Raw genomic sequence first — 12726 nt, forward strand, 5'->3', positions numbered from 1 at the left:
CAGAAAGAGCAAAAGCCGCACCCCAGGTGTCAGCTCCCACAACAAGCAGCAATACCTGTGCTCAGTGGCATTGGTAACCTGGGCCACTTGGCCAGGACACTTTAGAGGTGACAGCTTAGCACTTCCTTTTGTTTTCCAGTCAAAGAGTCGAATCAGATGCCAAAGATGAAAGTGTATCTGTAGTGGTTCGAGAGCCGCTGGCCTTGGTCTCTCTCCCACCAGAAATCAGGCAGCAGATAATGCAGAAGGGAAATACAGGGAGTGAAGGGGTGGCTGGCAGTGCTGGAGCTTCTTCTTCATGTCCCTGGGACTCATTCCCTTGGGGAGTCCTCTGGGAGGTAGGAATTCTGAGTGGAATAAATCAACTCCAGTCCAAGGTGTGTGTATAAGCCAGGACACGCATCACCTGGGATTACCTGTCACAGCCTCATTCTTCCAAGCAGGGTCCTGCTGCAAGAAGTCAGGAAAGAAAAGAAGGCGTTGACCCTCCAGGTTCTCCTGGGCAGCTCAGGGAGCTGGGGACAAGGCTGGACACTCGGACAAGAGCTGCTGGCCCCACACACATACTCATGGTTCTGTTGCCACTGTTGCCACTCTCCATTTTTGGAGATTGTTTCAGAGAGAGGAGAAACAGCAATTTAAGGCTATAAAAATACTTGACAGCTTAAAGAGGATTGTTTATGTTGTCTAAAGTCAAGTGACTGAGACTGGTCATGTCCATCCGGTTATATATAGTTCAGGCTGTCATTTTGTACATCATTTGCTCTTCACTCTCCCTTTATATCATTTCTTTACTTGCCCCTGATAATGTGGAGCACACGATTGAGGAACTGATCCAGGTTAAAATGAACCTTTTTGTTTGTTTGTTTGTTTTGTTGTTTGGGGTTCTTTTTTACATATTCTTGCAAGTTTTGTATTAATACAGTCCTGGCAGCTATGGTCTTTCACTGTTGTAAAGACACTTGTGCCAGCTAAGGGAAGGGTTGATCCAGGAAAAGCAAGGCTGGTATAAGGTAGGGCTGCTGCAGAAGGCAGTTGGGAAATTAATGGCCTTAGTGAAGAAAGGAAGTCTGTGTCTCCTGCAGTGGTCCAGTTCACAGCAACGACCTGGCTTTTAGATACATCACTAGGGCTGTTACCCTTGCAGTATCCCACAGGCAGTTCCTCTGATGTTGAAATCAAATGTATCCCATTTCTGCAGATCCCAGAGGACGCAGGTGTTACACAAGGGGAAGGGAGCAGGCTGGGAAGGGCACTCTGCTCACAAATGCAGCCACCCAGCTGCAGTGGTTGGAGGTTCCTTGGTCAGAAGACAACAGTATTCGAGGCAGCCAGCCCTGCCCACAGCTGCCTGCTGCTGCATGGGAGCATGCTCACACCAGTGCAACAGGAATTACTCTGACTCTGATGAGCTTGGACTCAGCCTTAGTAGTGGAGGCAATAGAAGATGGTCTAAAAGTTCAAGCATAAATTGGCCACTTAGTAATGTGAAGTGTGACATATTCCACCATTCCCCGGTAAGGGCATTGGCTGCAGAAGAGGAGTTCTGCACTTCAGGCTTTTAAAATATATATATATTTCCAGCTCTGGAATTGATAAAACATTTTAAAACTTAAGATAATACACCAAGCCCCACTGTCCTTGCCTGATTCTACTGCAGTCACAGAAGCATCTCTGGGCCATTCCTGTGTTTGGAAAACAAAGCTGAAAAAGTAACATGGCCTTGATACTAACCTCATATAACCCAGTGGACATCACTGCACCAAGTTATTTGTTTCCATGTACAATTCAAGAGATAAAAGTAGCTGCTATAGATCTACTCCACCTGGAAAGGTCTTAAACTCCACCTGCCCTTCACAGCAGAGCTCAACCTACAGAAGAACTGAGCAGCCACATGCACAGAGGTTTGTTCCTACTCAGAACAGAGAAGTCTTTAGTCATGCATGGGGAGAATGAGTAAAAACAAGTGTGGAGGATGAGTGCCCGTGCTGGGCACCGCTGCATGTCCTGGAAAGGGATGCCTGAAGGGATGTCTGAAGGGATGGAAGGTCTGTCTGCGACCGCTGAAGAGCTCTCCGCGGAGGAGCTGTGTGCCCATCTGCCCTGGTGACAGGCAGCCATGTGGAGGTAGCCCCAAAACCTGGCCACCCCTGGAGTCAAGCTTGGCATGGCCTCTGCACAGCCGTGAGCATTTGTCCCATCACAGTGTTTCCTGGCAGTTTACATCCAGACCAGTTGTTTACAGGGAAAGGAAGAATGTGAACTAAATCATAAATATCACTTGCTGGCAGAATTCCAAGAGTTTCCTGGGACCAGCACCCGGGGAACGATCTCTCGTGCTTACTCCATGCATGGTATCTTTTGGGCTTATGTACACAGAGTTTTCCTGACAGTAAGTGTTACATCAAGTATGATCTATGTTCTATTACTGCTGATTCATGACCTGTCTTACTGCTGATTACTTGTTTTCTGTTAAATGTACAAATAAAATGTAAATGCCAACCTGTTGAGAGTCGGATGAGACCCAGCTGTCAGGATGTCTTTGCTTCTGTATCACTGGAGTCCACCCAAGCCCTACCTTTCTCCATCATGTTCCCTCCAGATCCAGGGTGACAGCAGCCACCCTTCCAGCAGAGATGGAGCCCGGCTGGTCCTGGCAGAGGGACAGTCTCAAACCAGAGCAGCCCCACGCTGAGATGTCACAGGCTGTCTTGTGACCCCTCATGGGATGTCAGTCACCCCAAACATGGGTGCAAATGAGTGTGTGTGTCTTTTCAAGCCCTTCCAGCAAGCTTGCCCTGGGCAGAGCTGAGCCTGCAACCTGTCCTTGCCATAATCCTGCTTGGGTGTGCTCTGCCCAGCACCCATCTCTCAACCCTCCAGGGGCAACACTTCTGACTCGCACAGAGTGAGCACTGTCAGATTCTGTCATTGAATAAGTGGTTTATGCACATTCAGAATTTCTGTTTATTTCTGTCTATCTGAGCTAATGGTTGCTGCCACTAAAAACATCTTTCCTTGCACTACGAGAAATTTGTAGGCAACAAGCATGGAATAAGATGCAGCATCTGAAAAGCCCAGGAAGAAAAAGCTCTTCTTTTTAAAGAATGATTGGTAAATATGCTCAAGTAAAATACATACCTGCTGGACATCATCATAATTCACTCACTGGAGTGGGAAATGCATGTGCCATGCCAGATGTGTGCTGGTGAAACAAGCTAAGACTTCAGATATGGCTTGTAACAGAAATCAGAACTAAAAAGATTTAGAGTCTTTCTAAAGACAGACTCATAAACTTAATATAATTGGGGAAAAACAGTATTTGGAGAAAACAACCCTTATAACTAACTGATCTAAAGTATGTCTTCCCAAATAAATATACTATGCTAATTCTAATGCTGATTTCCATTTTGATAACCCTTTGCAGAACAGCACAATGCACTTTCATAATAGAACTGACACCTGGGTCTCAGGAAGACCCAAACCAGATTACAAAGGGTAGATCATAACCCATGGATGGTGGGAGATAACTGTTGGGGTTTTTTAGTTATTCATTTATTAGTTAGTCATTATTGACTGGTTATTCAAAGGCCATTAGTTGGACTCAGGTGCCACATGGACTTAGGTTTTGGCAGAACCAGGTGGAAGAACTCAGGAGCATCAAAAGAAACCATGCAAAAGCGAGGTTTGAAAAAAGTAAAGAGGAGCAGAAAGCTTTGCATTTTCCTTTCCTATGTGGCTCCTGCACTTGCATTGGTGGTTATGTGGATTGTGTTAGCCTGGGTTACGTGAAAGATGCAAAGAGATGTTTTGTTTCTTAAATAGTTAGAGTTAATAAACACAGAAGGTGTGAGAAAGAGGGAGGAATTGAGCTTCTGCTTTCTCATGTAAAGGAAAGCTGTTCTCAAAAACATTTATTTTCTCCTTTGAAGCAGCTGATTTAAAAAGAATTATACACAATTTCCTGCCTTTTAATGTCCGTAATGCTAATTTCCACACACCCCCCAAGCCATCTCTTACAGAATTCATTCAGAAAAAAGATTCTTACAGATTTAAATGCCTTCTAAAGACAGAAGAAGATTATAATAGTAATAGAGATAGGAAGGTTGGTAAGAACGGGGAAAGAATGGCAATGGCTGGGTGTCAGGCACCAGAAGGCACCAAAGGCAGGACTCTGTAAGTGGATGCTATAAGGGAGCTGATGGGACCTTGGTGAGGTGCCCACTAAGATGCCAGCACACACACAGCGTGCAGTTGCTTGAGACACAGTCAGGAAATGAAGGGCAGGGAGTAAATCCTGATAACTCCCAGAGGTGGAGCAGGACGGACAGTGTAGTTGCTGCCAGCAGCTAAAGGGTATAAAAGGCATATCCAGAGCCAGCACACAGCCACCAGCCTAAGAGGAACCCAAGAAATTTGAGGAGGATGTAACAGGACCATCCCTCATCCTCAAAGTCATTGCAGAGATGGACGCACACATCCTGGTGTCTGCATGTTGGTCAAACTGCTTGGATAAACCCATCTCAGGAGGAGGTGGGTATGAGAATATGAGCGTGACTGAGTCAGATCAGTACTGCTTGAAAATAAATTCTCCTGCCTGTAAGGTAGTAAGGTCACCCTCCTACAGGGGCTTACGTTAGGTATGATGCATCGTGGCTGCTCATCGCGCACATCCAGCCTCAGGACAGGAAAAGTATCTCATCTTCTGTACACCTCTCCTGTTTATTGCCCATTGAACCTCCTCCTGTGCAGGTGTGGAGAACAGCCTTTGTAGGAAGTACATCCGTATTTGCCAACAATGGGAAAAGTGTCCCCCACAACTACTTAAATAAACCAGGAGATGCTTCTGACCTAACCTGCCCCATGGAGCAAGACCAGCCTGGGACAATACCAGGCTGCCTCTGAAAACCGTAGCTCCAGATGGGAGAGCCATGAGCGCTGTCAATATAAGCACTCAGTGTCCTCTCTTCACCTGAGACAGTCTGGGAAGACCAACAGAAAGAGGGAACATAAGTGCACTACCTTGAATTTCACTAAAGCAAAGGAAATGAGGGTGCTATTGCCACTCACCACTTTCTTTTTTAGGCTTTCCATTTCTTTGGAGTGCTGCAGTATTCAAGGGCTCCCAGGAAGCCTGGTCTTGCAGGCACTAACAGAAACAGGCTATTGAACTGCTCCATCCCAATAAAACCTGCACTTGCAGGAAGCTTTCTGGGGCATGGCTCAATTCTAGCAAAATGGGAAGCCTGTGATGTCAGGGGCTGCCTGAGCATGTTGAGAGGTAGACAGTTGCTGTTGTTGAGAGGTTACTTTTCTGGGAGGAACATTTATCCCACAGTTACTTCCTTCTTTCATCAAGACAATAAAAAGTCACATCTGAGTGCTGACTTTAGAGGTGCAGCATCCCCACCTCTCTTCCACAAGCACTCTCCAATGCTACATCCACGCAAACTCACACTAAGTCCATGCTGCTCCCATGCTGACTTGCACTCCAGCTCAGGTCTAGAGCAAACCAACTGCAGCTTCAGTAGAAAACAGTGGGAGAGCAAAAGAAGAAACTCCAAGTTCACCCTCAGCCCCGTTTGCAGTTTGTGCTACAGCAAAAGGACCCAGAGACCCCTCACTGCAGCTGATCTCAGATAACAAGAGCTGTCTCCGTAAGGTCCACCAGCAGCCCCTGGCCACTTAGCAGGAGAGAGCCAGAGCTCTTTTTAGCCCAGATGATTCAGCACAAAGAAGCCTTTATAGCTCGGCAGCAGGCATCTCGCACCTCTTCTCATCACGCCTCTTCTCAAGTTTTAAATACAAGGGGACAAATTTTCTTACAAACCCCTGATTCTCTCAATTCTCTGAGCATATGCCTGCAGAGCTGTTTCTGGCATTTAAGTACCTTTAAATGGAAAAGATAGAGCTCTTAGGAATCACGGGGCACCGCCTGCACCATCTCTCTTTCAGAGCCTTTCAGCATTGTCCCTGGCATAAGCTAACCCCTGCTTGTGGTGTTCTGTGTTTGTAGGGCAGGATGCTGAGCAACACTGAACAGCGGCAGCAGCAAGTTTGATGCCAGCAGCTGCACGCCACAGAGGATGAACAGGAGGTCCTCCACGCCAAAGGGTGTCACAGCAAGCGAGAGCTCAGCCATGTTTTAAAGGATTAGAAGTGCATAGGTGGCAAGAAGAATTTTAATGACAAAAGACTAAATAGATGCAAGACTGCAAGCAACGGTAGCTCTCTGCTTTACGGGAAAGTTACTCTGGATACAAAAGAACAGCAGGAAGATGCTTTATCCCACCCTGCTGTGGGGCTTGCAGCATCCTCAGAAACAGCCCATACCCGCTGGCTCTGGTAAGGAGCCTCCACAAGGTAGGGACAGAACAGAAATTCATGCCCTAAGTGCCCTATTCATGTGAATCAATATTGATTTCAGAGAGTTCAGAAAGGAATACTCAGCTTTTGGAAGTTTTCCTCCTACTTTTTGTTTGTAATTTACCATTTTGTTCACGTTTTTCATGTTTTCTTCAGGGTTTGGCCTGGCTGTGGATAACTGACACTCAGCTACAAACCTGCCAAGGCCTGAGGGGCCAACAGCTCTGGAAGTGACCTGTGAAGTCAACCTAAATACCTGCAGTCTTGCTTCTGGGCACAAAGATGCCAAAGCATCTGCGCCTATACAAGGCTGAACAACTCTGTACTGACACTTAACACTGATGTTTTCCAGTTTCTTTCCAGCAAGCTGCCTTAGGAAAAGCAAGAGCATGGAGACACTTCTTGTTCACTTAATGCTATAGAATCATAAAATCATAGCATAGCAAGGGTTGGAAGGGCCCTTAAGATCACAGAATCATAGAATCATAGAGTCATAGAATGGTTTGGGTTGGAAAGGACCTTAAGATCTTCTAGTTCCAACCCCCCTGCCGTGAGCAGGGACTCCTCACACTAACCCATGTCACCAAGTCTCTGTCCAACCTGGCCTTGAACACTGCAAGGGTTGGAGCGTTCACAACTTCCTTGGGCAACCCATTCCAGTGCCTCACCACCCTCACTGTGAAGAACTTCTTCCTTATATCTACCCTAAACTGCTCCTGTTCAAGTTGGACCCCATTCCCCCTTGCCCTACCACTACAGTCCCTAATGAAGAGCCCCTCCCCCTTCAGATACTGGAAGGCTGCTATGAGGTCTCCACGCAGTCTTCTCCTCTCCAGGCTGAACATCTAGTTCCCTTGGTACTATTTCAGTACTGAAAATAGTGTTGTCTCCCTATCTTGGCTATGTCACGTTCGTGGACTTTCAGAGGATGACCCAGAAGAGGTAAAAGCGATATCAGACAGACTTCCTCGTCCCCTGGAGTCAGCCAGGTGTAACATTCGCCTGGGTACTATCGAAGATTTATGGGCGGACATGTGGTTGAGCCGACATCTCTGACCACTTGTGGGATTTCATGGCACAGCGCACATCTGGTTATGCAGGGCTGCTATCCTTCTGTACTGGCATCTCCAACCACAATGGAGATTTACAATGCAGATGTGCGTAGTCTAAACTATACTAGATGTTATATCCTGAGTGTCCTGCTGGAGGCCAGGTCGCTGTGCTCAGTAGCTCCAGTATGAGATCCTACTTAGATTCACAGTTTGTAATTAAGTGGGATTTCACTAAGAATTGAACTTATTTTTAGCAAGGTGGAAAAGGTCCTTTTTCATCTTCTGAGACTCATTTGTCTCCTTCGAGTCTGCCAGTTAAGACACCTCCACCAGGGTCCTGAGTCACACAACCCTTGGTAGCACCTTGTCCTTACAGAAATAGGTGTGATATCACCAAGGGTTCAAACCCTGAGCTGAAACAGTGCCTGCACCGTACTGACGTGAGTCACTGACACGGCCACTGGAGAGAGGCCTTGGGCACAGCAGATACACCCACCTGCAATCCAGTCCGAAGCCCTGACCCTGAAGGACAACACAGCTCTTTCCAGCAGCTCCTGTATGAGCTGGCTTAAACCTGCTGCTGACAGTTATTTTCACTCGTATAGATAAAGATGAGCTGTGGATGTGGCAGAGTGGTATTTGGTATAAATCAGTCCACTGAAACCCAGCCAAGTCGTGTCAGGGCTGAAATAAACCTGAAATGAAGAAGTCATCCACCCCAATTATTTTATTTTTATTTCAGCAGTGCTAAAACAATTCAAACGAGAGCAGGTCCTGACAACAAAGCAAACAGCTCCTGTGCTAGAGAGCTGCTCACAGGCATGGGCACAGGCTGGCAGGGCACGGCGAGGAGGAGCCATGCCAGGCTCCTGGGAAGCAGAAGGCAAATGCCTGTCCTGGCTCCACTGCCCTGCCCCTGACCAGCACCATGCAATTGACCTGCTTAGTGTTCGGCAGGCTCGTTGTGCAGCGGGCTCCAGACGTGCTCACGTGCACCAGGCTCCTGGTGAGAGCTGCGACACCACCATGTGCAGCCGTTTCCAGGGGACTTTGGATGGTGGAGGTTTGTGCCTGATGCTTTGGACTGCTCAGCATAGAAAATGGCCGTGTTCTAGGCAAAATGAGCCCTAGAGGGTGTTGTCCATGACCTCAAGTCCCACATTTTGTGGTCTGCAAGAGCAGCAGGCTGTAGGCATGACCCAGTAGGCAGGGTGCTCACCACTAATGCCAGAGAGAGCATGGGGCTAAACCTGGCCACCTCTGGCTTAGACTTTACAGATCATAGAATCATAGAATGGTTTGGATTGGAAAGGACCTTAAGATCACCCAGTTCCAACCCCCTGCCATGGGCAGGGACACGTCGCCCTAAACCATGTCGCCCAAGTCTCTGTCCAACCTGGCCTTGAACACTGCCAGGGATGGAGCATTCACAACTTCCTTGGGCAACCCATTCCAGTGCCTCACCACCCTCACTGTGAAGAACTTCTTCCTTATATCTAACCTGAACTTCCCCTGCCTAAGTTTGAAGCTGTTCCCCCTTGTCCTATCACTACAGTCCCTGATGAAGATCCTCCTTTCTGATTCAGCACTGACAATCCCAGCAGCTTGAGGCACTTTTCAGGGAAGACATCCTGGTGACTGCCCCCATTTTGTTTTCTGCAGGTCTCTGATTGTTTCCAGACACATGCATGACACCCTTGTGGAGCCTGTTCAGTCAACGTAATACCACGGTGCCAATATCTGCTTATATCCTACCTCCTTCCCCACAGCTTTCAAGCTTCTCCAGCCAAGCACTGCCCTTGTCAGCTCTCTGCCACACTCAAAAGCCGTTCTGCAAAGTTTCCTCAAACCTCTCCTTCTTTCTTCTGCTCCTCACTACAGGTGGCTTTAGCCATCTCTTCCCTAACAGGCAAGGTGGTGCTTCCCTCTCCCCCTGAGCCCTCGTCTCTACAAGTAGATTAAACTTGAAGAAATTAGGGGGTTTTATCCATCTCAAAGCCCCCCGCCACCAGTCACAGGTGAAAAGGCCTCAGAGGACTGCTTATCATGCCAGCACGATGGAGGAGGCCAAGTGCCAGCAGTGCAGCTTGAAGGGGAGCTGCAGTCCCCACACACACTGTTGAAGTAACATCACTTTGCTCTACCCCGCTGTGCCTGGAAGACTAGTGCGGGTGCTGGTATCTCTTGTCACTGGAGCTGAGAGCAATTTTCATGCTGCAAGCCCCTGACCTGTGCTAGGAGGAAATGACCTGCACCTCAGGAGTGCTCATTTCTCTCATTTTATAGTGGAGGCAGTCTGAAAACCTTCCTCGAAGAAAAATACCTGAAATTAGGCATGTGGCAGAGGGGAATCACAGACCCACAGGGGCCTCATGCAGCAGTGCATCCCCCGGCATGTCCCATCCCTGACCCTCCCACCAGCAGTCATATGTAGGCTGTTAACTGTTTGCCATGGCAAGCTGCTGTGCTGAGAGATGCTGCACCATGCTTGGTCCAGCTCAGCACACTGGCACAGACACCTCCTCTTCACTGACCCAGTGCTTGCAGAACCAGGGACATATCCCAGCCAAAAGCCCTTCCAGAGCTACAGCCCTTCTGGGTTTTCCTTTATCATCTTCATGTATTTTAGGCAGAAACACTGCTGGAGCCACCTCTCAGCAGGGTTTATCTGAAAGCAGCACGTCAGTGACTCAGGTCATGCCCCCTTGGGCAGTGGAGAGCCCCTAGAGAAGATTATGCCTGTGGCTCTGCTCTTACTCACTCACCCAGCAGAGCTGCCTTGCCTTCCCCGCAGGAAGCCTTCCTGAAAGGAAAACTCAGCGCTTGTTTCTCAATCCCACAAGCAAGACAATTCCACCTGTGGGAAAAAAGAAGGAACAGAGTATGCAGGTTTTGCAGGCAGCTTTCACAGGCACCTCCCATCAGCTGCGCACCTCTGTCCTGCCTGCAGCCGCTGCCAGAAGTTACCTACCTGCTGTGCTGGAAGAGCTTGTCTGTCTGCTGTTCCGAGATCTTGGGCACAGGCAGGAGCTTGAGAACAGCCTTTGCCTTCAGGAGCTTCAGCTTTATCTGCCTGCAGTGCAGGGTTGACACCAAAAGGACATCTGTAAGCCACTTGGATGTGCTTCTCTTGCACAGAGCTATGGCAGGAGTGGCATGAAGCTGGGCAAATTCAGCCAACAGCTTCTTAGGGACTCAGTTCATGCCTAGTGCCAGTGCTCATGGAGTGGCCTACACACACCCTTTCATCTTCTGGTTAGAAATAAAACAGCGAAATTATCCTTCCTCTCACCCTGTGTCACATAAGAAAAGGGATAAGGAAAGCACAGATCCCTGGAGCTTATGGAGGGTGGATAAATCTTGTCCCAGACTGACCCAACATTGTATTCAGCCATCCACATTCTCCCTCCAGTGTTTCTTCTGCCCAATAGCACTAGTCAAAGCCACAGTGCTACCATGAGCATGCTCCTATGGGCACATTCTGCATCAAAGTTTTGATTCCCTTGGGAATGGGGTGTTTGCCTCACCCAGCATCACCATTTTGAAGGTGGGAGTGCAGGTTCTCTCCTCTACTGATATCTTGGAGCTGCCCTGAGGCAGACAAATCTGCATTTGCACAGAGGCAGCAGGAGGATTAGGGACAGTTATTTGAAGTGTGCATTGCTTCTGCTGATGCTGAAGGGCTTACTCCCATTGCACCAGTGTGGCAGGGGCAGAAGATGGCTTCATTTGAGTTTGGTTGCCCTTATCTGAGAGAGCACAGTGCTTTCCTCAGGCGGCAGAGCAGGCTGTGTCCCTCCTTCTGTGTTTAGACCCCAGAGATTTGGGTTTCTTTGATTCTTCTTGCAAGTCATATCCCTTACTTTGCAATGTGTTTCGTAAGGTACTTGTGGGAACAGAATCTGACACGCCACTTCTCTCTCTAAAACTAACACGATCCTACTGTAGTGGGAGTTTGGGGGATTAGTAGCACTGAATTACACAGTTCTTTGAGTAGTGTGAATCTTCCTCATATACAGGGTGGAAAAGTCACAAGCTAATGACAAATATTTGTTCTTTTTAATTATGTGTAGCAAGGGAGGACAACCAGCTCCCTCCAGCTTCCCTCCTCCACCACTCTGACAGCTTCAACATCACCTGCTCTTAGAGCAATGTGGGTACAGAAATAAAATCCATGCTGATTTTAGGAGTGGGCATCACAGGCTTGTGATGTGAGAGCATGCTCTTTATTTATAAGTGCCAGTAAGGAACTTGCGCACACCTAAGACATCACTGAAATTCCTGATCATAGAATCATAGAATCATTTAGGTTGGAAAAGACTTTTAAGATCATCAAGTCCAACCGCTAATGTAACGCTAAAGTCCACCACTAAATCATGTCACTAGGCAGTGCATCTACATGGCTTTTAAATACCTCCAGGGATGGTGGCTCAACCACTTCCTTGGGCAGCCTGTGCCAATGCTTCATCGCTCTTCTTTGGACCCGCTCCAGCACCTCAATGTCTTTCTTGTAGTGAGGGTCCCAGAACTGAATTCAAGGTGAGGCCTCACCAGTGCCCAGTACAGGGGATGATCGCTGCGCTGGTCCTGCTAGTCGCAGTATTGCTGATAAAGGCCAGGATGCCATTTGCCTTCTTGGCTGCCTGGGCACAAGTTGGCTCATGTTCATCCAGCTGTTGACCAACACCTCCAGGTCCTTTTCCATCAGCAGCTTTCCAGCCACTCTTCCCCAAGCCTGAAGCACTGCGTGGGGTTGTCGTGACCCAAGCGCAGGACCCAGCACTTTGCCTTGTTGAACCTCACACCATTGGCTTCAGCCCATCAATTGTCCAGATCCCTCAGCAGAGCCTTCCTACCCTCCAGCAGATCAACACTCCCACCCAAAGTGATGTCATCTGCAAACGTATTGAGAGTGCACTTGATCCCCTCACCCAGATCACTGATACGGACGTTAAACAGAACCGACCCCAGTACTGATCTCTTGGGACCACCACTTGTGACCAACCATTACCATTCACCACCACACCAGGCTTGGCCATCCACCCAGCAAAAAAGTACAACTATTCAAGGCAGGAGCAGCCAGTTTCTCCAGGGGAATGATGTGGGAAATGGTGTCAAAGGCTTTACTACAGTCTAGGTAGACAACATCCACTGCCTTTCCTCATCCAGTAATCAGGTCACCTTGTCATAGAAGAAGTTGAGGTTAGTCAAGCAGGACCTGCCTTTCATAAACCCATGGTGACTGAGCCTGATCACCTCGTTATCCTGTACATGCTATGTGATGGCACTCAAGAGGATCCATAACCTT

The sequence above is a fragment of the Nestor notabilis genome, unplaced genomic scaffold (assembly GCF_000696875.1).
Source record: "Nestor notabilis isolate BGI_N333 unplaced genomic scaffold, ASM69687v1 scaffold10744, whole genome shotgun sequence".
NCBI classification, from domain to species: domain Eukaryota; kingdom Metazoa; phylum Chordata; class Aves; order Psittaciformes; family Psittacidae; genus Nestor; species Nestor notabilis.